A 27439-nucleotide genomic window follows, 5' to 3' on the forward strand; every position below is an offset into this window, starting at 1 on the left:
TGCAAAAATCTGTTTTGATGCAATATTTTGAACATCTCTTTGTAAAACATGTTTTGCAAATTTGCAATCGACTTTGACTAAAAAATTTTGATTTAATAAATCATCTTAAAATTTACTAATACATAATACTGTAGATAATATTTCTTTCTTAATAGTACTATAGTTACTTTGTGCTGGATTCCATACTGCTGAATGGAAACGAAAAATTTGTTTAGGAGATCCAAAAGAAATTGACTATTTGAGAATACTTCCCCGTAACCAATTTTAGAGGCATGAATTTCAACGATATTAAATGAATTAGGAGTTGGAATGCTAAGATTGGGCAACATCTAAACATGTGACTTGATCTTTTTGACAAAGGAAGTATGAGTATTAGACCATGATGATCGATTTTCTTTTAGACGATCAAACAAAGGTTTGCATTGTTGCTTAGGATGTGGATAAAATTCTGCAATATAATTTAAAGATCCTAGAAATCTCTGTAATTGTGTTTTGTCCGTAGTTTCATATGGGAATTTATCTGCAATTGAATTACTCTATCTATTGGCTAAATGGTTGACTAGTGGATATTGTATCCTAAAAACGTAATTATGGTATGGAATAACTTAAGTTTGGTTGCTGAGACAACTAATCCATTTGACTTAATTATCCTAGCAAACATATTTACGTGTTTCCAATGCTCATCTATCAGTTTGGAATAAATGAGAACATGGTCAATATAAACAATTGAAAAATGACTGTATTGATTAAATATTTCATTCATGATATTTTGAAATTCGCTGGGTTCGTTTTTAAGATTGAATGGCATTACATTCCATTCATAGTGGCCCAAAGGAGTGATAAATGTGGTTTTGTATTTGTTATCTTCATGTATTTGAATCTGCCAAAATCTAGACTTCATGTCGAATTTTGAGAAGATTATAGCTTGACTAAGTCTTTTAATTAAATCTCTTTTGTTAGGAATTGGATACCGTATCCATTCCAAGACTTCATTAAGAGGTTTATAATTAATGACTAACCTAGGAGTTCGTCTTTCTAATTAAGCGTTTTTTTCTGGACATAAAAAGCAGGACAAGACCAGAGTGATTTACTTTTCATGATTATTCCTTTATTGAGAAGTTCTTGAATTTCTGTTTTGCAGAATTTCATGACTTCTTGGTTCATTTGAATTGGCCTGACTTTTGTTGGTATTTTCTTTTCATCAAATTCCTTATTGTAAGGAAGTTTAACAATGTGTTGCTTTCTGTGCTAGAAAGTATTGTGAATGTCAGAACAAATTTCATCAAGTTTCTTTTGAAAGTTGTCAATGTTCTGTAACAAAGATTTGTTTGTGAATTGTTCTTCAATGCTTTTGTAATTAATTTCTTCTTTTAAGAAATTAATTTGTTGTGATTTTTTTAATTCCTTCATTATATTTGGTTATATATATATATATATATATATATATATAACCCTTCTCATATCATAGTAAGGATTCCCTATTTCGAAACCATATAGAAAAATGCTAGTATTTTCTATCTCATATCAATTCTAACATAAGACTGAATCCTCCATCAACTGGAATCAGTCTACCAATTTTTATAAAGTTTTCTTATGCCAATTGGACTCAATCAACCAATCTGAAATATCCAGTCTCATGTTCATAATCTTACATTCTCCCACTTGAGCAAGAGACCAATTTCAAACATGGTTTTACCAATCATAAGAAGTGATCACATAACTTTTTTTAAGAATTCATTATCATGACTAATGTTTCATTGCATTTCAAAAATAGAAACTAAGAACCATAAACCACATAACAAGATTGCAGTTTTAATTCAAAGCTCACATGTACCTAATCTGCTAATATAACTCATGACCAAACTGATATACACAATTATTTAACAAAATTGCTCCCACTATTCAAAAGATCCATACATCACTATAAAGAGCAAAATTTCTATCATTTATTAAAAGAACAATTCATAACGATCTGCTTTAAACAGACAGACTGTTTTTCAAAGCAACAAATGAATCCATTCTTAAAAATCAATCTGTCACTTGAAACCATAAAAAGTTCACAAATGAAATTTTAAGTACAAATGCAAAGAAACTTATTAAAATATAAAACTAACTATCAAATTAGCTGGCTGAAAACAAAAAAAAAGAATTCAACCTTAGGAACATTAGACTTGCACCAGCTGTTCCAAAACCTTTGATTATCACAGTAGCACTCTTGACTACTCCAACTAATCAAAACCTTCAAGCACTCCCATCCGAGCAACATGCAACTTAAATTCCCCAACAAGTAAAGCTTTAGTCAATGGATCAGCAAGCATCAAACTTGTACTTATCTATTGCACTTTAGTCACTCCCTTTTTAACTTGTTCTTTGACTTTAAGAAATTTTACATCCATCAGCCTAGAAGCTGAAGTTCTTCTGTTATTTTTTTGGCAAAGAACACAACTGAGTTATTATCACAATACACTCTCATAGGTCTCTAAATTGAGTTTATGATCTTTAATTCTATCATAAAAATTTTCAACTAAGCTGCTTGCTTCATTCCTTCGGAATAAGCTACAAATTTAGCCTTCATAATTGAAGTAGCAATAATAGTCTATTTTTCACTTTTCCAAGAGACTGCCCCACCATTTAGCATAAATATGTAACCACCTATTGACTCTTTATCGTCCACATCAGTAGCTAAATCCGAGTCCGTATACCCCTCAAGTTCCAAAGATTCATATTATCAAGTTCGAATCAATAAGCTTACTTATGTTATTCTAATCAAACTTATGAAATAGAGAGATTCAAACAAAATTAAATTTGGATTTCATGCTTCTTATTTGGGGTTCAGAATACATACTGTGAATTATGAATATCCATATCGTGCAACGAAAGCAAAATTGATATAAATTTATTACTTAATTCTTAGATCATCCAAACACGAAATTGAAGAAAAGAGAGAACAATTGTAAGTGTTCTCAATCCTAAAGCACCAAAAAAAAAAAAAAACAGATTTTGTCTAATTCTAATAGTCGAAAATTTTAAATAACCTTATTTAAATGCACAGTTTTGCGTAATCTTAGTTTTATTCCCAGAACGAGGACCTGTTTCGAAGCCTAACAACCAAAAAAACTTCTTGTTTTTATTTCTTTATTTTTATTAGAGTCTTTTGATCTTGTTGATTGAATTTAAGAATTTAAATTTATGGCTCTGATACCACATCTAAATCTACAAGAATATTGCAACATACTAACTTGAAGAACTCGCAGCAGAGGAAGCCATGGATATAGAAAAACAAGGCATGCAAACTGTGATTCTTTTCCTCTCTGTCAAATTGCTATTTGCTCAAAACTAAGAAATAAGACTTAGTACCAATATAAGCGTTAATCTGTGAGAGTAAAATTCACCATATACATATATATGTAACCCTTCTCATATCATAATAAGGATTCCATATGAGAATCCCTATAGAAAACTGCTTGTATTTTCAATCTCATATCAATTCTAACATAAGATTGAATCCTCCATCAACTGCAATCAGTCTACCAATTCTTATAAGGTTTTCTTATGCCAATTGGACTCAATCCACTAGTCTGAAATATCCAATCTCATGTTCATAATCTTACAAGATTTGGGTTGACGGGCGACGGGCGACAATTGCATGGTTAGATGAAGTTTTCTAGAGGCAACTAGCAAAATGACATGTTGGTTAGACAACGTCGAAGTTGTAGAATCAGTTTGACTGAGGAGTCTTGACTGCTAGGTTAAACAATGAGTTTCTCAAGTTCGACAGGTTAACCATCTGAAACCTCCATCAGTGACGAGTCTTTCATTCTTTTGCCGAAATAGGTCACTTTATTAGCCTTCTCGGCGAAGTGAAGTGTTTTTATGATTGGATACTCCCAAGTCACATTCAGGGTTGGACATAACGACGGCCAAATCACTTTTACAATAAAGACACCCATTTCTTTTGGGTATCTTTATCCTTATAGTTTGTTATCAGTTTGGGGATAAGTCATATATTTCATGCATTTATACCATCCATTTCTAGTCTCCTTATGATGTTTTTGAGTTAAATTGGTTGCATTTTACCTTATTTTGTGTTAATGTGCAGTTACTTGTACTTTAGGATCAATTTGAAGGCAAAACAAATGAAAACATGCGATTTTTGGAGCTGATCCTTATTCAAACGTAGAGAGAAGTTTAGTGGCTTGTTTTGGAGCCCAAATAAGTTGTTACTTGTTTTGAAGTCCAAATAAAGAATCCAAGATAAATCTAGCTTGTTAGAAGAACAAGAGCAAAATGGGAAAGGAATTGGAATATCCAGCCTGATTTGGAGGAGCCAAATAAGGAAAAATGTTCAAAACTTTGGCTTAATGGTTGGGATCACCTTACAATCAATTGTAGCCTCATTTAGCATATAAATAGTAGGGTTTCATATCACTTTTACATAAGGCCCCTTTGGGGACGTCCATAGCTCTCTCTCTTCTCATTCTTTGGCCTTTCTTCCAGAAACAAAACCTTATTTCCATTCACTTTCTGCTGCCACCGAAGAAACCATGCAACCGCGCTGTTCTTAAAGAAGTTCGACATCAGAATTGCTTCAAGAGGGTTTTTTTCTATGAACTTTAGTTTCACTCATGTTGTTCTTGATATTTATATATTTGTAATCATGTTGTGTAATTAAGTTCATAGCTGGGGATTTCGATGTAGCCTTGCAAAACTATTCTATGTTATTAAGTTAAAGTATTCGATTCACCAAGTTGTGTTCTTGTTTCATTCACTGATTTTATAGTTTAATTTGTTTGTTAATCTTAATGTTTGATCACCATTAGGGCTGTTTATGAATTATTTGATCAAGGTTATAGTACACATAATTCTTATTTGGTAATCTAAGTTGAATATCACAACTAGGTTGCAGATTAGGAGTACTTGATCACAACCACACATCAAATGGCTGATCATAAATGAGTAAAACGAACCCTAGTTACATGTTGGAGAGTTGAATGCGTTTTGACTTAATTTTCATGGAATTGGCTTGTAATGGTGAAATTGGTATCCTTAGTTCCATTCCCATCATTTTTGAATCATTCTATTATTCATATGTACATTCTCTTGCGTTTTAAGTCAATTTACTTTTCCAATCAGAATCGAAACTCAATTTATTAGTTTCATTGTTTAGTTAGGGTTCACATAAAGCTAGTAATTTGTAGAGGTCTAATCAGTCCCTGTGGTTCGACACCCTTACTTGTACCATTATACTAACCATATTTTTGCACTAGGAAGGAACACAACATTTGGCGGACTTATTTTCTTACCACATAGTCGAGGTTGCTGAACCTAGTGCACAAGATCCAGAACTTTGTAGTGAGTTGCATAACTTTATCTTCAGGTTATATAATCAAAGGCTGACAGTGTTCCGTCTTTGGCCGAAATCGCTTGGCTCAGGAGTCAGAAGTTCATTTCACATCCATCATATTCAAGACACTCGCCTGGCTGAGCTAGGTAGCAAGTTGGCATGCCTGCATCAGCAATCAATCACCGAGTGACGTAGTTAGCGCTTTAGTCTCAGCATATGTGCTACGTAGCCTGTGTAATTTTTAAGGCCAACAAATTGTGAAAGTGATGCATGTAGTGATGCTGTTATTAATCTTAAAACAGAGATCAAATTGACTTTCACACATGCTTTGATGTTAGAGTCATTCTCATGAGTTTCGTAACTCATCGGGTTTTCGCGACCAATTTGATACCTACAACACTCCCCGATGTAGAGGTTACAAACACTTGAGAGTAGGGTTTCTATTAGACCTTAGCAATTTCTTACATGACCTGTTAACACGACATGTAAACGATGTGAAAATAACGATTTCGGGTCAACATGATAAGTAATTGGGTCGTTATCGAGTCACACGATAAGAACTCATTAATAACAGGCCCTTAATGGATTTACACGAGGGTGACACGCGAGTAAACCGTTTCGACACGTTAAGAAAATGTTATTTTGATGATTTTAATTTTTTAAACTACTAAAAAAAACTTACTATAAAATACAATAGCCATAGTGTATGTGCATATATTATATATCAAATATGTATTATTGCATTATTATTCTATATAAATTTAAAAAATATTATGTATTATTTATATATTTATTTATTTTTGTAGTATACTATAGGTAAAGAGTGAGAATAAAAAAAAAAATTATAAAACACATTATAAATAAAAATATCAAGTAATTTAAAAATACCAAACATATTAAAAAATTATAATAATTAATTTACAAGTGCGAAAAAATGTGAAAAGATAGACAAATGCTCATGATTGCATCTTCTATGCTTCGAAGATGGTAACATCGCCGTTTGAATTTTTAGAACTATACAAACCCTCATGAATAATATTTTAAAGGGAGTGCAAAATAAATAAAATTCATAATCATTAATATACAAGCCTGAAAAATGTGAAAGTATAAATAAACATTTGTGATTGCATCCTCAACCTTGAAGTGCAACTCCCTTCATTTTGCATATCCTTGAACATTTGGTATTTTTTTAGTAATGCACTAATGTTTTTCATTAGGCTCCTATTTTGGAGTATGTAAGACTTGAAATACATATGTATTTTTTTTTCTTCATGTTTTCAAGTAATATTTATGTGACAATGTAGTATATATGTATATACTAATTTAGTACTATGTTTTCCATTTTTTTGGGTTCAAATTGTGTTTTTCATTTTCATTATTTATTGATTTAAAAAATATTTTATTTAATAGGAAACGGATTGGGTCATATTACCTGATAATATTAACGGGTCAATTTTGAGTAGGGTCATATTACCTGTTTACTTTAACGGGTCTTACAGGACATGACCCATTAAAGTATCAAATATGTCACAAAAATGACACGGACACGAAAAACACGACATGAATTCTAGGTCCAGTTTCTATAACCCTTAACCTTTATTTAATTATTGTGAGGTTAGTTCACCTATGAACTTTGTAAAATATGTTTCTAGTGAATATTTGATATATTTATCTATGAGCTAACTCTATATATTTGCTTTACCACTACATTTTTCTGTCACGGCTGTTTATAGACGTATTTCAGGATCAGGGCGTGACATTAAGGGTAAAAAATAGAGCAAACCACACAATGTCGGTCATGATAAATTAGTATCAAATGGGTCAACCATAATAAGTATAGAACTCATCATCCATGAGAATCAAACTTAAGATATTTATGTACAAGTGAAGAGTAATATTGTACTAAGTGACAAAAGAATCAACTAAGTTTTGAATTCAATATGCCATATAAAAGAATTCAATATGTAACCTCAAGCCTTGAGTCCTTGATTGTCAAATAGATGCCCCGTTGCGAGCTAAATTCGATAACCTAATAGCTATATTTTTAATGGCGGAAGAAATAATCTTGCGTTGCATGCAGTGTTTAAAGTAGCAACCCGCAACCGAAGCCAACAACTGAAGAGACCGACTCTATTTCATTGACGAGTGGACAAGAAGGTGAACCAATTAACAACTGAAATGTGCGTCGTCATGTCAACTTTTTCCTAACCATATTTGAGCAAATCAACAATAACACAACCATATATAAGTAAATACGTACACACAAACACACACACATATATATTTCCTTGTGTGTGTGTGTCTATATATATATATATATATATCTATATATATACACACACACACATGCACAAACTCATCATCAATATTAACTCAATCGATCATATATACTCAATTACTCATTTGAATTACTTCCGAACCTTTTGCGATCCATAAGTTTGAATCAATGGACACTTACAATCACTGCTTCTTATCTGCTGTCTTGTTCATTGTCCTGTTTTCTTCAAGCATCCATGTCTCCGTAGCGGCTCGCAATCTTCTCCAGACGACGACTGCACCGTCTTTGCCTCAACCTGCTTCAACACTACCACCTTTCCCTCCCCTGCCAATATTCCCACAACCCACATTGCCAAACATACCAAACAACATACCATCTCTACCTATGCCCACCGGCGGCGGCTCCACACAGACACAGCTGCCTCCACTTCCCAATTTCCCTACTACGTCATTCCCAAATATCCCTAAGGTTACACTGCCTCCACTGCCAAATTTTCCCTCGGTACTCCCAACCAATATCCCTACTACAATTCCCTCTTTCCCATTTTTCTCTCCACCACCTGCAACCGCTAAACCGTAAATCATGCATATATGTTGGCACATGCAGACGCAGCAACTGTAGCTGACTAGCAACCGTTGGATTGGATCTTCATTTTCTCTTTTTAATTTTTATTAATTTATGATTTAGTTTATGTATGGTATTGGATACGTATTTCTTCGATTACAATATGTGTTGTATGTATGCTTTGATGCGCTTTATATATGTCCAATGAAGTTTTATTTGGTGTGTTGTTATACATGCTAATGCTATAGCACTTTAATGTTTCAATTAACTTCATTTGTGCTTTATATTTATAATGTGAAATCGAACCTATGACTTAATTTGTTTTCTTCATATACTTCGCCATTTGCTAAAATTGAGGTTTATGTAAATTTCTGATATCGTATTTCCATCCAAAGTATATATAAGAGAATTTACGGGTAATTATAAATATAATAGGATACCTAATTTCCACGAAATTATAAAAGGTAACAAATGATTGGCCTAAAATGATACATCTCACACTAACACTTCCTCTCAATTTGGTACTAGATATTGTTCATGCTTCACTTGTAAAGTGAGCTGCAGAGCACTTTACTCGAAACTACTTTCATTAGGACTATAGACATGCATATTTGGAGTTTTCTGCTTACAAGGATATTAGCCACTTGGTCTTTTGATTTCACAAACGAGAATTGAACACTCTAATATTCCAGCTTCTCTTAATTGAAATATATGTCCACCTCAACATGCTTAGTAAGATTATGCTGATCTAGATTATGAGGGAGGTTATTTGCAGCTTTATTGTCGCAATATATAGATTCATCACAAAATCAAAAACCCAAATTACATGACAAACCTCTCTAACCAAAAAAGTTTACAAAGTCTCTTAATCATTCTTCTATACTCAGCTTCCGCACTAGGTATAACCACCACCCTTAACCGCTAAAATTAAGTAGAATGAAAACCAACACGATCAACTTTTTATACTTTGATAAACCAAAGAGGTACAATGGTAAAATTACTGCCAACTGCTATATTTTCAATGGAAAAGTCTGCAAATTATTGGCACTTAGCTGCTACTATTCTTATATTTTACTTATTCCTGCATCTGACATGGGTGTAAAATATGTGTTAATTACTAATTTACACCCACATCAGTATATTACAGCATCAAAAACCAAATGTAAATTAGATTGTACGCTACCAAAATAACAACCTCCACTTTTTTTTTTGGGGTGTCCAAATTTTACAATAAGAGGAGGCGAAGTTCGGCTCCTCTACACAATGGGCAGCCTAATTTGGTGTCTAAATTAATCCCACTAGGTTTCAACCATTCGTGTATAAATCGACCAGAGTCGTCTGGTCTTGCCTACCTCAAATAAGCTTGTTTAGTTTCCTCGTGAATTAGTTATCTAGTTCGAGCTCACCCCCTTTGGTTTGGTTCCACACCACAAGTCTAAAATGGCATGTAATTACTGCAAGTGGTTGTTTGTTGTAGCTATGTTTTTCACATTATCAATTTCTTCAGCCTTGGCCGGCGGCGCCGCCCCTCGAAAACTCTTAGCACCAACCTTTCCTACTAATCTACCCAATTTTTGGATTTCCTCCTTTGCCACTCACGCCACTTTTGCCTCCACCTACTACTTCACTTCCAAATTTCCTTCCACTTCGTAATTTCCCTATCTACCCTCCACCTTCGTTTACCACTCCCACCCCCTAATTAAAACCATTAATATATCTATATATATATATATATATATATATATATATATATATGTGCGTTCGCACGCGTCTTTTGCTGGAACAAACGAAATTATCTACACTCGTGTAGGTGGACACTAGATTTTCTGGTTGGAGGGTTGAAGTTGATTTTAACTGTTCTGTCAAAGTATTGTTTTATGTTGTCGAGGTTGACTAAGCTATTTTGTATGCTTACTGGTTTGCTTTCATTGATCAAGCACCAATATGAAGGTAGACTAATATCTGACCATTTGATAGTTCTGGGTATTTTTGATGTTGGCATTTTCTTGATTGGTTTTTATCAAGAGTGTGTGGTCTCTAGGACTTTTAACTAAGGTTTGGAAATTTATGTTTGTTCCTGTAACTTTGTAGTAAACTCTAAAGATTAAGGCTAATGGTTGGACTTCTTCAAGAACTTGGTACCCTGAAGTTTGATGTTTAATGTGAGTGCTTTTAGCATGTGGGGATTTGAAAGACTTACCGTGAGATCTGGGAAACAATCAAAATGAATTGGTCTGTTGTAAGGACTTGACTCAATCATCCTAAGAATGCTCCCACAGAAGTCAGTGAATCTTGCACCTCGAAGGCATAACAAAATAGGTATTGAGGCCTCTTCTTGTTAAGGCCTTGACTGCTATTTGGACTAGACCTATGTGAATGTAATTGTAACCATCTTTTCTATGAGTTTTAATTTGTTTTGGTGTGAATAATTGACAAGTTTCATGTTCTTTACTAAGAGCATAAGCTTTTTCAAATTTTTTGACATGATGTTCACTTCTAAAAGAGGCTACTGACCATTTTTTTTGTAAATGTTTTTACTAGAAACCTTGAGGATATTCCAATATCCAAAGTCGACACTGCCATGTATTTGAAATTCTAATTTTGGTTCTTCATTACTATGTCTGGAATTCTACTTAAACTGGATCTGGAGCTAGTGCTGACCATTGAATTAGATCTAAATAATCTACTCATAATGTTCAAAATGCAGGTTTTCAATATATAGAAATCTTACTGGCTTTACCTTCCTCGCGTATTTATTAAACTCTTTCTTTGCTCATCCGATATGCTCATACCAATTCTATGGACTCATTGTTTGGAACACCCCTTATTGTTTGGGTTGAGAGTAAACAATCCTACTTAGAAGGTTAACAAATAAGATAAAATGTAAATGAAAACAAAAAGACGAACAGAAGGTAGTGATTATAAAGATGATAACTCAATTACCACTCACTTGGCTCTAATACCAAATGGGGTGATACTAGTGATAATGATGAGGGTAGTAATGATGCAAATCTTGTGAATTGGAGATTTGATGTGGTGGATAGGCAGGATTGAATAAACTATGAAACCAACTATTATAAATGAATAAGAAAAACTGGATGGAGTCATCTGTGTTTATCTTGAATTTGAGATATTCAATGAATTGACTGTGAGTAAGAATTTTATGCCATTCAAAATTAGTAGTTATGAAAATAATGAAATCAAAATAATGATGCAATTATAATTTGAAAATAAGTTTTATTGCAAAACTTACACTGGGACTTACATTTAATTTACAGACGATTGAATTAGCAAATAAGAAATTGACTGATGAAAAGGATATTGGTGCATGCAGGCATCCTTGACATTTTAGAATTTAAATTATTTACAATTTGGTTTTCTTTGAATATAGTGTGAACCCAAAGAAATTTTGACTGAGAAAAGATGTAAATGAAAACTTGATGTCTCCTTCCTCTGAGTCATCTTCTTATAGACTTGGAAAAGAGACTTGGATGATTGATTGCTTTTACTATTGATGAATAGTGAACTTGTTGGAATAATTGCTGTTTTTATAGTGGAATGTGTAGATGACTGAATGATTGCATGCTTTGTTGGAATTATTGATATGAATATTGTCTGAACGCTTCACATGGTGACTTGGAAAGATGACTAAATTTTCACATGGCAATTGTCATAGTGTTCACATGATGACTTGACATGACGGATGAATTTTCACATGGCCTTATGCAAAAGGGTCTTGCGAATCCTAGTAGTCGACCCACTTGGCTGACTGTGTTTTTTGACTTATTAATTTGGCTGGTTGCTGTGAGGACGCATATGAAGATTTGGAGTCTGAAGCTTCTTCTTCTTTAGTGTGGAGCATCGTTGCTTCTGCAAGTAATTGTTGTGCTAAATCTTAGAGCTGAGTGGCTTTATTCTTCTTTGAGCCTGACGATCTAGGAGACTTGACTGTTCCTTAAAAGGATAAGGATGGACTAATGTCCGATAATGATTGAGCTGAAATAGCTGGCATTATTGGTTGTGCTGGGACGACTGGAGGATGAGTAATGGGAAATTCAGAGAGAACCAAATTGATGACCCTCTGATGGTTGAATTTATCCCACCACTTGACTGATCTGACTTTGTTGACTTCACCGGTTTCAACTTCATAATTCCACTTCAAGATCCACGGGACTTTGTATTTGGCCATGAAAATTGGGAGAAGTGTTATTCTGTAGTTGAATCTGCTTCTATCAAATTTTTGTTGAAAATTGGTGGAAAGTACCTGCATAAGTTATTTTGCAAGGAGACTGGCTACTGGGCCATGGTTGACCACCAATTTTGAGAACCATGCAGGAAAGTTCAACCTAAAACTCTTGTCAAAATTAATGAACCATGAATGACTGGAATCTTCTGTCTAATGGAGAAAGATGTTAGTCCAAGCATCGATGTAATCAAAATAATTATAATAGTTATTGGGTATTTGAACATATTTAGTGTGAAGGGGTTTGCTTTTGTAAATGGGGATTTCCCAATCTGCTTTGGTTAAGAACCGGCCAATGTAAAGAGAATGGTAAAAAATTTTGTTTTCATGGGTTTTACTGTAAAGTGGTTTGATAGAGATGGACTTTGTTTCATAATGACTTGATAATATTTCAGTGTTTTGTGTGGTGATGTAGGGTGATAATTGAAATTAAGTGGAAAGATGATTTTGGCTAATTTTTCTAGTGCTTGTTCCTGATTGAGATTGAAAGGGATGTTAAAAAGATATCCACTGGGATTTTTCTTGACATAAGATGATGTTTTAGTATAACTGATTGGTTGAGATGACGATGATTGGTATGTAAGAATTGAATAAGGATCATATTGATTGACTAATGCCGTTTGGTAATTGGGATATGGTTACTGGTAATTTGGCCTAAAGTTTCCTATTGTGAAACCTAAGGGAGTGAAACGGTTGTTAATGGCTAAGGTCGATGAAGAATCAGGGCTTGATTCTTATTTTACTAGTGGTAGTGGTAGAGTGGCTGGAAGCCTTTTCTGATCAGGTCTTCTTGTTGTCATTCTTCCCCTGCAGAAATTCTCTGGTTAGAAAATCAGGGATGCAATTTTGACTACCTTTGGTGTATTCGATTTCAAAATTAAAGAATACTTAATATAGCTTGCCATCGTGCAAAAATCTATTTTGATGCAATATTTTGAACATCTTTTTGTAAAACATGTTTTGCAGATTTGCAATCGACTTTGACTAAAAAAATTTTGATTTAATAAATCATCTTAAAATTTACTAATACATAATACTATAGATAATATTTCTTTCTTAATAGTACTATAATTACTTTGTGCTGGATTCCATACTTCTGAATGGAAACGAACAATTTGTTTAGGAGATTCGAAAGAAATTAACTATTTGAGAATAATCCCCTGTAACCAATTTTAGAGGCATCAGTTTCGACGATATTAAATGAATTAGGAGTTGGAATGCCAAGATAGGGCAACATCTAAACATGTGACTTGATCTTTTTGGTAATGGAAGTATGAGTATTAGACCATGATGAGAGATTTTCTTTTAGACGATCAAACAAAGGTTTGCATTGTTGCCTAAGATGTGGATAACATTCTGCAACATAATTTAAAGATCCTAGAAATCTTTGTAATTTTGTTTTGTCAGTAGTTTCATATGGGAATTTATCTGCAAACTAAATTACTCTATCTATTGGCTAAACGGTTGACTGGTGGATATTGTATCCCGAAAACCTAATTTTGGTCTAGAATAACTTAAGTTTGGTTGCTGAGACAATTAATCCATTTGACTTAATTATCTTAGCAAATATATTTAAGTGTTTCCAATGCTCATCTATGGGTTTGGAATAAATGAGAATATGGTCAAGATAAACAATTGAGAAATGACTGTAATGATTAAATATTTCATTCATGATATTCTGAAATTCGCTTGGTGCGTTTTTAAGACTGAATGGCATTACATTCCATTCATAATGACCCAAAGGAGTGACAAATGTGGTTTTGTATTTGTCATCCTTATGGATTTGAATCTGCCAAAATCTAGACTTCATGTCGAATTTTGAGAAGATTATAGCTTGACTAAGTCTCTTAATTCAATCTCTTTTGTTAGGAATTGGATACTGTATCCATTCCAAGACTTCAATAAGAGGTTTGTAATTAATGACTAGCCTAGGAGTTCCTCTTTCTAATTAAGTGTTTTTTCTGGACATAAAAAGCAGGACAAGACCAGAGTGATTTACTTTTCCTGATTATTGCTTTATTGAGAAGTTCTTGAATTTCTGTTTTGCAGAATTTCATGACTTCTTGGTTCATTTGAATTGGCCTGGCTTTTGTTGTTATTTTCTTTTCATCAAATTCCTTATTGTAAAGAAGTTTAACAATGTGTTGCTTTCAGTGCCAGAAAGCATTGGGAATGTTAGAACAAATTTCATTAATAAGTTCCTTTTGAAAGTTGTCAATGTTTTGTAACAAAGATTTGTTTGTGAATTGTTCTTCAATGCTTTTGTAATTAATTTCTTCTTTTAAGAAATTAATTTGTTGTGATTTTTTTGGTGACTAGATTGATGGTTTTTGAAATACTATCTTTTTGTAATTGTCTTAATTTTTTGAGATCATTTTTCGTGCAAAATTCAAATGTGATTTTTTTGTCCTATCATTTTGGTAGTTATACGGTTATGGTGTACCTTAAAAGGATATATGAGAGCTATGAAGGGGAGCCCTAGAATGACTGGGTCTAAAATGTTTTTTTTAATTAAAACGAATGTGGTTTTAAAACAAACATGAGCTTTTGGAATTTCTTATTTTAATTGCATTGGGGACTAGTTTGCTCCACTAAGGATTTTTGTTGATTTATGAAAACACTTAGTGGGGATTAAACCTTCTTGAATACAATTCAAGTCCACACCTGAGTCAATTAAGACAATTGTTTCTAACTAAAAGTCTTCAATTATTATTTTTATTTTAGAATACCATTTCTGGATCCTAATTTTTTGTAGTAATCCTAAAACTAGATTTTCTGTTGGATTTTCTATGGACTTGGATTCTAATTCTTGGTAGGAGGAAGAACTATCGTGTTCTTCATCATTATTGCTAAGGAATGCTTGTGTTTGAATACTACTGAGATGTGAGCGGATTTTTATGTTTTCTGATTTTGAGGACATAATTTCTTCCTTAATTTTGTTGACTTCCCTTTGTAGGTCTTTGATCGTAAAACCTTTCTAGGGTTGTGATAAGAAAGATTTTTAGGGCTACCTAAGGTTGACTAGTACTGGCTTCTTCAAGAGAGACTTACTTCTTAAGTTTCTTTAAATAAAATGACTTTAATTCATGGTCATCTACTTTGCTAATTAACTCGCTAAGAAGATCTTCTTGTTTATTGAGGACTGAAATCTTTTTACAACAAGCATCTGTGCATCCTATCTTAATGTCGGGGAATGAAAGACTACTTGAGGAATTACTGTAAAACGTTGAATTAAAATCTGAATCATCTTTAGATTGACTATGGTATGTTTCTCTTAATTCTAAGATTTGGATTAGTTGGGTCTTCTCTTCCTCAGAGATTTTCAACTGATTGATTGTTTTCTTGACTCTGCACTCATTTGCATAATGACCGAATTTGCTAGCGGAGACAGAGTTTAGCAAATATGTGGGGAAGGTAAAGCCAGTAAGATTTATGTATATTGAAAACCTGCATTTTGAACATTATGAGTAGATTATTTAGATCTAATTCAATGGCTAACATTAGCTCCAGATCCAGCTTAAGTAGAATTCCATACATAGTACATGAAGAACAAAAATTAGAATTTCAAACAGATGATAGTATCGACTTTGGAGATTGGAATATCCCCAAGGTTTCTAGTAAAAACATTTACAAAAAGAAATGGTCAGTAGCCTCTTTTAGAAGTGAACATCACATCAAAATAGTTGAAAAAGCTTATGCCCTTAGTAAAGAACATGAAACTTGTCAATTATTCACACCAAAACAAATTAAAACTCATATAAAAATGGTTACAACTACATTCACATAGGTGTTGTCCAAATAGCAGTTAAGCCCTTAACAAGAAGAGGCCTTAATACCTTTATTTTATTATGCCTTCAAGATGCAAGATTCAATGACTTCAATGACAACATTCTTGGGATGATTGAGTCAAGTCTTTAAAACGGACCAATTCATTTTGATTGTTTCCTAAATCTCACGATAAGTCTTTCAGATCCCCACATGCTAAAAGCACTCACATTAAACATAAAAAATTCAGGGTACCAAGTTCTTGAAGCAGTCCAACTATTAGCCTTAATCTTTAGACTTTACTACAAAGTTACAAGAACAAACATGAATTTCCAAGCCTTAGACCACACACTCCTGATACAAACCAATCAAGAAAATGCCAACATTAAAATACCCAGAACTATCAAATGGTCAGATATCAGTCTACCTTCAGATTGGTACTTGATCAATGAAAGCAAACTAGTAAGCGTACAGGATAGCTTAGTCAACCTCGACAACATAGAACAATATTTTGACGGAACAATTAAAATCAACTTCAACCCTCCAGCATGAAAATCTAGTGTCCACCTCCACAAGTTAGCCCAATCACACAAATCTTTAGGGTCAGATAAAAACTCTTTTTCTGGATCCACTTCAGTCGATATGGTGGTTCGAGATCAAGTTCTAACCAATTCCTTGGTCAATAAAAAATTAAAATAAGTAGAAACTAACTCAATAGTCACCCAGCAAGAATTCATTAATGATTTAATCAACATGAAATGAAATAAAAAATGTAGTCAAAAGAGATGAAGAAGGAACACTTATTTTCGATGAACGTATCGAAAGATGAGTCCTAGATGCAGTCAACACATTACTTTTCACTATCATAGAACATTTCATAGGGACACTGTAGACATTGAAATTTCGGTGAAATAAATGTTGGCCAATGCATTAAATGATTTATTTCATCTGATTATTATATTGAAAATTAAGCCTTGAAAAATTCTATAAATTGAAGGCCAAACCTTCCATTTAAGGGAACCCATTCACATGTACATTTCTGTACTCCCAAATTGGAAGAGAATTCCCCAAATCCTTGAAGCTATGAAACTCTAAAGCTTTCAAGCATCCAACTCCCAAATTCCCAAGAATCCCGGAAGATCAAGAAAACTCTCTTTGTTCTTCGTCAGATCCTTGAAGAAATCCACACAACTGTTCATCAAGATCAAGCCCCAAAGGCCCTTGAAGATCCTTCATCCTCATTCATCAAGATCAAGCCCAACGACCCTTGAAGAAATCCACACAACTATTCATCAAGATCAAGCTTCGAAGGCCCTTGAAGATCCATTCATCCTCGTTCATCCTAAGATCAAGCCTCAACGGCCCTTTGGATCAACAACATCAGCAAATCTACATTATTGTTCATCCCTAGACCAAGACTCAAAGACCCTTTGGATCAACATCTCATCCACAAATCTACACCTTACGAAGATAGAATTAGAGAATCAAATTTTAAAAGAGATTTTAACCCCAAAATTAATTCAAAACATTATTTTGTACACGTGTTCTTGTTTTATTCATTGTAGGAAAATCGTGTTTACAATTTTGGCACGCCCAGTGGGACAATCTCTACCTCTCATTTTTTTCTCCATTAAGGAATCCGAACACATCTCAAAATCAATGGCATCAAGCAAGGGTAAGCCGTTCTTGTAACCACCAAGGAAAGGATCCTGAGCACTTCTGCCGCGAACGGACAATCCATTGGCTCCACAACCGCTCTTCAACATGCTGCTTCAAAGTTGGTGCCACTAAGGGAACATGGGGAGCATCAAAGGTTCGAGTCCATCATCAACCTAACCTTGTTGGGGGCACCAAAGCATGCTGCTGAGGCACACAAGATAACATCCCAAAACGGCCAACGGGATTTTTCTTCAACACACTGGATGCCTGAAGAAAAATCACGTCTATTGGTTGCACAAGTCTTGACCATCGGCCTTACCTCCATTAAAGAATAACTGGCTTAAATAAGTGAAGCAATTGTAAGCTTCACAAGGACTGCGGAGGAGAAAGACTTGCAAATCACCGCACTCATTAACTGATTGGAGGCGCAACATGACGAAAAAGTTGACTGCGACCCAAAGATTGATCTACAAAAGAAAGAAGCCGACAAAGAAGAGGAGGCTCTGGTGGAGAAAGTTGAGGAGAAGCCAAGCCAAGCAATGACACTCATAGACTCTCTTTCCACACAGCATATCCAGGACATGATTGCTAACACTGTCGGAACACTGGTGTAAGGCACTTTACAAGATGCATTGTTGTACTCAAAGCCATATACCAAAAGGATTTATAGCTTGCGGATGCCGACAGGGTACTAACTACCAAAGTTTATGCAGTTTGATGGAAAGGGAAACCTAACGTAACCTGTTGCCCATTTCATTGAGACTTGCAACAATGTGAGGACTGAAGAAGACTGCCTCACAAAGCAGTTTGTCCACTCTCTGAATGGGAATGCGTTTGACCGGTACACTGACCTAGAGCCTGAGTCCATCACTAGTTGGGAAAAGTTGGAGTGGGAATTCCTCAACCTCTTTTACAACACCTACTGCACTATAAGCATACTGGAACTCACAAATACAAAACAGTGGAAAGATGAGCCAGTCGTTGACTACATCAACCGATGGTGCACTCTAAGTCTCGACTGCAAAGATAGACACTTGGAGACCTCCTCGATCGAGATATGTGTTCAAGGCATGCAGTAGGGATTACACTACATCCTTCAAGGCATCAAACCACGGACCTTCGAGAAGTTGACCACCCACACCCATGACATGAAGTTAAGCATCGCCCATCATGGGAAGAAAGAATCAATCGCCGACTACAAGAACGACAAAGTTTTTGGGCCAAAGGTGGACAAGGTTGTGTGGAAACCTACCAAGGAAGCAATGACGGTTAATATAGCTCCCGTCAAAATCTCCACACGAGGCAAGGCGATTCAAACCGAAGCTTTTCGTTATCCATTCCCCGACTCTGATGTGGTTTCCATGTTGAAAGACTTGCTTGACAAAAAAATGATCTATTTACCTGAGTGTAGACGGCCGGAAGAAATGAACTGTACTGACAATCCAAGGTACTGTAAGTTCCATCGATTTATCAGTCATATGACAAAAAAGTGCTCCGTGCTGAAAGATCTCATCATGAAGCTGACTCAGAAAGGAATCATCGAGCTAGATCTTGACAATGTGGTGAAGTCAAACTATACCACTGTTACTTTTGGCTTTTTCGACTCAAAATCTTCACCTCAACTGCTGGGGGCATGCTCCAAAACCATGTCAGTCAAGTTAAGTGAAGTTGAAGGATGGACTCATGTCACTCCAAAGAAACTGCACAAGAAGTATACGTCTCTTTCATAAATTCACCTATCGGAAAAGGGGCAAAGCAGCTCTCGTTAACCTCCAAAGCTACATAAAGTGTTAAGGATGATGAAATTGTGACACGAAGATCGTCTGTTGCCATCATGATGCGCAATTTCTTCCTCGAAAACTTCTTCAATCACTTGGTCAAGACTCCTTGCTATGAAGATTGCAAGGAATGCCTCTCCAAGATCGTTTGACAAATTCAAAAAGCTCCTTGTTTGCAAAAGCCTAAAAGGCGACAACCAAAACGCTCCTTGCTTGCACAAGCTGAAACTGCAAACGGCACAAAAATACTCATTGCTTGCACGAGCTGAAATTGTAAACGGCACCAAAATGCTCCTTGCCTGCATGATCTGAAACTGCAACACGGCACCAGACTCTCGTTGCCTGCATGAGCTGAAACTGTAAATGACACCAAATCTACACCAAATGCTCTTGGCCTGCAAGAGCATAAACTGTGTACAACACAAAAAAAATGTATTTGAACTACGTTATGACTTGATCTCTTCTTTGGAGGGGTACTTAGGCACCTCGAACATTCAACTTTGAATTCAGTCACATCAAAATAAAAATAAAAAATAAGGTTTTATTAAAGGCTCGACTAATGAAAGTTAATTTCATTACAAAAAAAAAAATACAAGTTTTCTTTTGTACATAAATTAAATTACAGCTTATTTTAAAAAAAATACAGGTTGTAAATATACATATATTTGTATATAAATTTGCAATTGCTTTGGCCCAGCACGGTGCACACCATCAATGAGTCAACCAGCAATAAGCCCAACTCTCGTGGCCCATCCTCACTCAACTCCAAGCTGGTCCAAATCCTCTCCCAAAGCTTCCTTGTCTCCAGCTGTCTCTCTCATTCTTTTCAACTAACCTATCCACCTTAAACTCGTCTCTGCCACCGAAGGCTTTAAGATCAGACACCATGAATCGAAGCAGTTGAGATGGCGGTGCCAGTCTCCTTCGTCCTCATTCCAACCAAACCCCACATGCTACTTATGGTGCGTACACTTGGAGCAACCTTACTGCCAACCCAGCCACATGTCTCTCCTTCGTCTCAGGTCTTCACTCGCGAGCTCATTAACCCCCTTTTCCAGCATCGGCTATCTCCGTTTGCGTGGCATAGCCCGTCCTTGTCTCGTAGTCTGCCTAGCGAGCTCTGGACCTCACACCCAGCTACCTGTATCGTCCTTCAAGCCCACAGAGGTGTTAACCCAGTATCTCAGATTCAATGAAGATAGAGAGAGAAAGAGAGAGAGAGAGAGAGAGAGAAAGAGGATTGTAGAGAGAATTCAGAGGGAAAAATTATGATGTATTATTATCTACTTCACATTAAGGAAGCTATTACAAGATGGAGTATTTATACTCTTAGCAAACCGACTCTTCTAACCAATATAACAAACAAGCTAATCTGTTTACATGTGGCATCATCTCAGCCTTACATTCTTATACTTCTAACATCCCCCCACAATCTCATGCTTGGAACCGCCAAGCATTAGATTGGTACAATGAAACTTAAACAAAGGAGCACTCAATCATTTTGTGAGAATATCCGCAAATTGTTCTTGAGAAGACACAAATTGAACAATCAATTTATTCTTGGCAACCCTCTCGCGAACAAAATGAACATCTATCTCAATATGCTTAGGGCGCTGATGTTGTACTGGATTGAAGGATAAGGCAATTGCTGAAAGATTATCACAAAATAATACAGGAGAAGAAGGAACAGAAACCTTCAAGAAAGCCAGAAGTTGTTGGATCCAGTCTAACTCAGCAGCCGTGGAAGAGAGAGCCCGATATTCAGCTTCAGTAGATGATCGAGAAACAGTTTGTTGTTTCTTAGATGACCAAGAGATAGGATTGGTACCTAAAAAGACCACTAAACCGGTTGTAGACCTCCTATCATTAGGATCTCCTGCCCAGTCAGCATCACTAAAAGATTTGAGATTCAAATCACCCTTGGAATATGTGAGCCCCAGATGCATAGTCCTTTTTAAGTACCTTAAGATCCTCTTCACTGCTGTAAAATGAGACTGCACTGGTGCTTGCATAAACTGGCACACCTGATGAACAGAAAAGGCAATATCGGGCCTAGTAAATGTAAGATACTGAAGAGCCCCTATTATACTCCTGTACATGGTTGGATTGTTATAGGGCTGACCATCATCCTTCAATAGCCGATTATAAGGGAGACAGGGAGTATCACAAGCTTTAGAATCAAGCATTTCTGTTTTATGCAGCAGATCCCGTATGTATTTAGTCTGTGATAAGAACAGACCATTGGGACACCTAGTAATCTGAATACCCAAGAAAAAATGGAGAGTACCCAAATCCTTGATATCAAACTCAGTTGTGAGAGAGTGAATGACCTGTGTAATTGCTGCAGAACTGCTCCCTGTGATGATTATATCATCAACATACAACAATAAAATCACAACAGATTCACCAGCATGCTTGACAAAAAGAGAAGAATCAGAATATGTATGTTGAAACCCCAGAGAAGGTAGAAATGCAGTAAACCTTTCATTCCAAGCCCGAGGGGCTTGTTTCAACCCATAGAGGGACTTGTGTAACTTACACACTAAGTCAGGTTGTTTAGCATCTACAAACCCAGGAGGTTGAGCCATATATACCTCCTCTTGAAGAACGCCATGCAAAAAAGCGTTTTTGACATCAAGTTGTCGAAGGGGCCAATCAAATTGAGCTGCTAATGCCAAAACTAACCTGACAGTAGTTGGCTTTACTACAGGACTGAAGGTTTCTCCATAGTCTAAACCAGGTTCTTGGCTAAACCCTTTTGCGACCAACCGAGCTTTATGCCGAGCTATAGATCCATCAGAATGCTTTTTGACCTTGAAAACCCATTTGCAGCCCACTAAGTTCTTTTGAGGTGGTAAAGGAACCAAACTCCATGTCCCTTGTTTATACAATGCATCTAGTTCTTCTGTCATAGCATTGAACCAAACTGGAACCTTGAGTGCAGATTTGTAAGTAGCAGGTTCCACCAAAGAAAGATCAACAGGTGGAGACGCATCAAATGTGGTCAAGAGTACCTTCTTTTTAACAATTCCACTTTTACTCCTTGTTTGCATAGGATGTAAATTGAGGGGAGGTATTGGTAATACAACTTGGAGACTATCAGGACTAAAATCAAATGCCACAGGGATCTCAGGATAGGAATTTGCAGCTGCAGTAATGGACTAAGGAACAAAATTTGAGGTGACTGGGTGGGAGGGTACTAATGAAGGGGGAGTGGAAACAGAAGGATGTAATTGTGTAACAGCAAGACTATGAGATGACAAACTTGGTGACACAGGTATAGAAAATGTATGTGATGATGAATGAGATGGGAATGTAACTAATTCATTAAGACTATTAGTGATAGATAAGGAAAGTCTGTCAATAAGGCTGAATAAGGAAACTCTGTCTCATCAAAGATCACATGTCTAGAAATGTAGAATCTTTGACTTAACACCTCTTAACATATATACCCTTTATATTTAGAGGCATACCCAAGAAAAACACATTTGGCTGTTTTTGGTTGCAATTTAGTATTGTTGTAAGGCTTAAGAAGAGGATAACAGGTACACCTGAAAACCCTTAAGTGTGAAAGGACAGGTAAATCCCCAAACAAAAGCTCAAAAGGTGACTTATTCTGCAAAGTTGCAGAGGGCATCCTATTGATGAGATAGTTAGCAGTTTGACAACCAAATGACCAAAACCGGGATGGCAATTGAGCATTTTGGAGAAGTGTAAGTGTGCTTTCTACCAAGTGTCTATGTTTCCTTTCTGCTAAACCGTTTTGCTCAGGGGTATAAGGACAAGAAATTTGATGGGAAATGCCTTTGTCTTTAAGAAACCTTTGAAATCTGTGACTAAGGTATTCCCCACCCCCATCACTTTGTAACAATTGAAGGGAAACAGAAAATTGGTTCAACACAAATGAATAAAAACCAACAAATGTGTCAAACAAATCTGATTTATTGATGAGAGGAAACAGCCAACAAAACCGAGTACATTCATCAATGAATGTTACATAATATCGAAAACCATCAGCAGAGATACATGGTGCTGGCCCCCAAATGTCACTATGAACAACTTCAAAAGGTTTAACAGCCTTATTGACACTACAATGAAATGGCAGTTTGCTAAACTTGCCTTCTAAGCAACTTTGACACAACACAGGTAAGGATGATTTTGCACAAGGTATTTTAGCTTTACTGAGCATTAAAGACACAATGGAGTTTGAGGGATGACCTAGTCTACTATGCCAAAGAGTAGACTTGACAAGCTGACCAAGGAAGGCTGTGGGTTGCAAAATCGATTTCTGAGACGCAGGAGGATGATTGGCAAGGGAAGGTAGTGAATAGAGCCCATTATTGCAAATTCCTGTGAACAGTATCCTCTCTGTAGCCTTGTCCTGTATCCAAAAATTATAGGCATCAAATACGAGGCAACAGTTGTTGTCAAGGCAGATTCTATGCACAGATAACAAGTTTTGAGACAATTTAGGCACATATAGTATAGAATTCAGCTTAATGGGATGAAGTTGAGGTTTGAGAATTGTACTCCCAATATGAGATACTTTCAGAACTTCACCATTAGCTGTGTGCACTGTTTCAGAAGTAGGATAAGGAGTGGCTAAAGTCAAATTGTTGAAGTCAGCAGTCATATGGTTGGTGGCACCAGAGTCTGCAATCCAAACTGGAGGTGAAGCAGCCGGAGTGGAGGACATGCCAGGTGTTGACTGTGAGGGTTGAGAAAGCACAGTGTTCATTGCTTGCATAGAGTATTGTGGAGGAGAGGAATTAGGGAACATGCCAAACTGTGGTTGTCACAGGCGAGGATCTTTATCCTTGTGAAAACAATACTGAGCCGTGTGATTCTATCGACCACAAATGTAGCACTTAGGCTTGAACCGGAATTGATTAGGACAGGAAGGTGCAGTGTGTCATTCTTGATAGCAGAGTTGACAAGTATTAAAAGGATCAGGATAACTGCCATAAGCTGGCTGAGGTGCATGACCAAGAAGACCTGGACTCGGAGTCGGAAGCACTCGGGTTTGAGGGTTATATGACTGCCTTGGCATGTTAAATCTGTTGCCTTGATTAAACTTGCCCTTGCCTTTGTATTTATTGTTGTTTTGCCGAAACCCATAGGTGGATTGCCCAGAATTAGAAGAAAGACCAGAAGAATGATCACTAGAACCCCGGTCAGTAGTAGAAGAACTGGTAGCTAACATTGCAGACAGCATCTGAGCATTAGTACTTGCATCAACAATTCCTTCATCAACAAACAATTGAGATCGAAACTCTTTCAACGAGATGACCTTTTCTCGTCCACGAATGACACACCGAAATGTGTTATATTCAGGAGGTAAGCCATTTAAAGCCAAAATCACAATATCTTCATCTTCAAAGAACACTCCTGTAGCAGATAGATAATCTCGAGCCTCTTTGATTCTCTGCAGATTCTGAGAAATTGTATTGGAGCCTTTCTTAATATTCTGTAAGTCAGACTTCATCTGAAAGATACTAGTTCTTGAAACTGTTGAAAAATTGTCTTTGAGACGAGTCCAAATGTCCTGAGAACTAGTACTCCCTATAGCACAAGAAACAGCTACAGGGGATAGTGTAGCCGTTATCAACTGCATAAGTGCATGATCATGCATTTTCCACACTTTATAGTCATCAGTTTCGACATTAGCAGATGAATCACCAGAACTGACTTCAGATGCAACAGAAGAAGAAGATACAAAACGAGGAGGACATGGGGACGAACCATCAACAAACCCCATAATTCCATATCCCTCCAGCATTAATTCCATTTGAAAATGCCAATTAAGGTAATTAGAGTCATCCAATTTGACATTCACAGAAGTGGACACAGAGGAAATCAACCCAGTAATCAGAGATTGCAAAATTTGAAGTTGCGAAGCAGTAACCATGGTTGTATACAAAGAAACTGAGTGAGATAATACCTTTCTATGGCTCAGACAAAAAAGCAAACACCTGGTGTGCAGTCGAGAAACACCTAGAAAACAAGAATCAGGACTTGATGTAGAAACCCTAGAATCTTGAACACCAAGGGAAATCACCAAGAGAAGAGACGATGCAGCCCCAGAGTAGCAGACGAAGACTGGAAGAATGCGGAAGCAATAAAGGATCGGATCTTTATGCGTGTGCAACAATGGCGATTGATACCATGTTAACCCAGTATCTCAGATTCAATGAAGATAGAGAGAGAAAGAGAGAGAGAGAGAAAGAGGATTGTAGAGAGAATTCAGAGGGAAAAAATATGATGTATTATTATCTAAGGAAGCTATTACAAGATGGAGTATTTATACTCTTAGCAAACCGACTCTTCTAACCAATATAACAAACAAGCTAATCTGTTTACATGTGGCATCATCTCAGCCTTACATTCTTATACTTCTAATAAGAGGAACCCAGGAGGTACCTTTAACCCACTTGGACTTGCTGATAATCCTGAAGCTTTTGCTGAACTGAAAGAGTGAAGATTGGTGCTGTTGACAGCGGCGAAGAAGCTTCGGATGAGCTGTCAATCCGTCTTTCCCCTTGCAGTGGTGTCTTCCTCCTTCGATCCTAAACCTCTCATCTTTCTTCTGTTTTAACTTTCAATGCATTGGATTGAGTTTTTTTACTTATTTCCACTCTAGGTTTAAAAATTTCTTCTGTTTTAACTTTCAACGCATTGGATTAAGTTTTTACTTATTTCCACTCTAGGTTTAAAAATGGAAGAGAAGCTAAACGGCGCACTATAGAGACAAATTTGAGTGATATTTGTTGGTGACTTCTCTAAGGTTCTGGTAATGCAAACTGGTTTTTCATACAACTTGTTAGTTATCGAGGTGTTCTAACTTCTTTCTCATATCTTCCTCGTATCGTTTGCCGGACGAATTCAATTTTTCTGTCGATGTGGTTTCGTCGCCTAAACACTCTAGAAAAAACTAAAATGCTGACTAAGTTTTCCTCCTGACCAACTTTTTTGTTCCGTTGGGTAAATACTCTTTGCCCAATGAATTACTGTTCATCAGGCAAACTTTAGTCGGACAAAAGGTAAATTATGCTACAGTAAATATATATATATATATATATATATATATATATATATATAAGAGAATTTACAAGTAATTATTAATATAATAGGATACCTAATTTCTATGAAATTATAAAAGGTAACAAAATATTGGCCTAAAATAATACAACTCACCAACACTTTCTCTCTAGTTGGTGCATAGATATTGCTCCTAGTTAACTTGTAAAGTGAGTTGTAGAACGCTTTACTCGAAATTGCCTTCATTAGGATATATATAAATATATATATATATATATATATATCAACCAATTGGTCTTCAGATTTCACAAAAAGAAATTGAACAATTTAATCGTCCCGCTTCTCTTAAATGAAATATATGTCCACCTCAACATACTTAGTATGATCATACTGATTAGATTATGAGCGATATTATCTGCAACTTAATTGTTGCAACTAGAACTGGACACCGGCTTGGCCGGATCCAAATTTAGAGTAATCAGACTGGATTCGTTTGGCAATGAAATCAGGCAAGCGGGTCGTTATATATATAAAAAAAAAAAAAATTGTTGTTGTTGTTGGTCAATGACGTAGAATTTTTTGAAAGTATAACGCATATTTATATGATTATGAAAGGGGGACTTAAGGAGAATCGTGAACCAATAAGGGAAATTAGTCTATGTCAGATCCCACATCGACCAACGGAGAGGGGGTGATGTGCCTTATATGTACATGTCCACCTCCATATAGCACGAGGCCTTTTTGGAGCTCACTGCCTTTTCCATTGGAAC

The 27439-nt window shown here is 36.0% G+C and overlaps 1 long non-coding RNA gene across 1 annotated transcript; it reads left to right on the forward strand.

The window, feature by feature from the left end:
- The first annotated feature begins 19897 nt into the window (after positions 1-19897).
- On the forward strand, positions 19898-26458 carry LOC125470138. Its single transcript, XR_007252376.1, has 2 exons — positions 19898-20798; positions 26037-26458. It is a non-coding gene; the product is annotated as an uncharacterized LOC125470138 (long non-coding RNA).
- The last annotated feature ends 981 nt before the right edge of the window (positions 26459-27439 follow it).

The sequence above is a fragment of a genome, unplaced genomic scaffold (assembly GCF_019419815.1).
Source record: "Pyrus x bretschneideri cultivar Hongxiangsu unplaced genomic scaffold, Pyrus_bretschneideri_v1 Contig49, whole genome shotgun sequence".
NCBI lineage: Eukaryota > Viridiplantae > Streptophyta > Magnoliopsida > Rosales > Rosaceae > Pyrus > Pyrus x bretschneideri.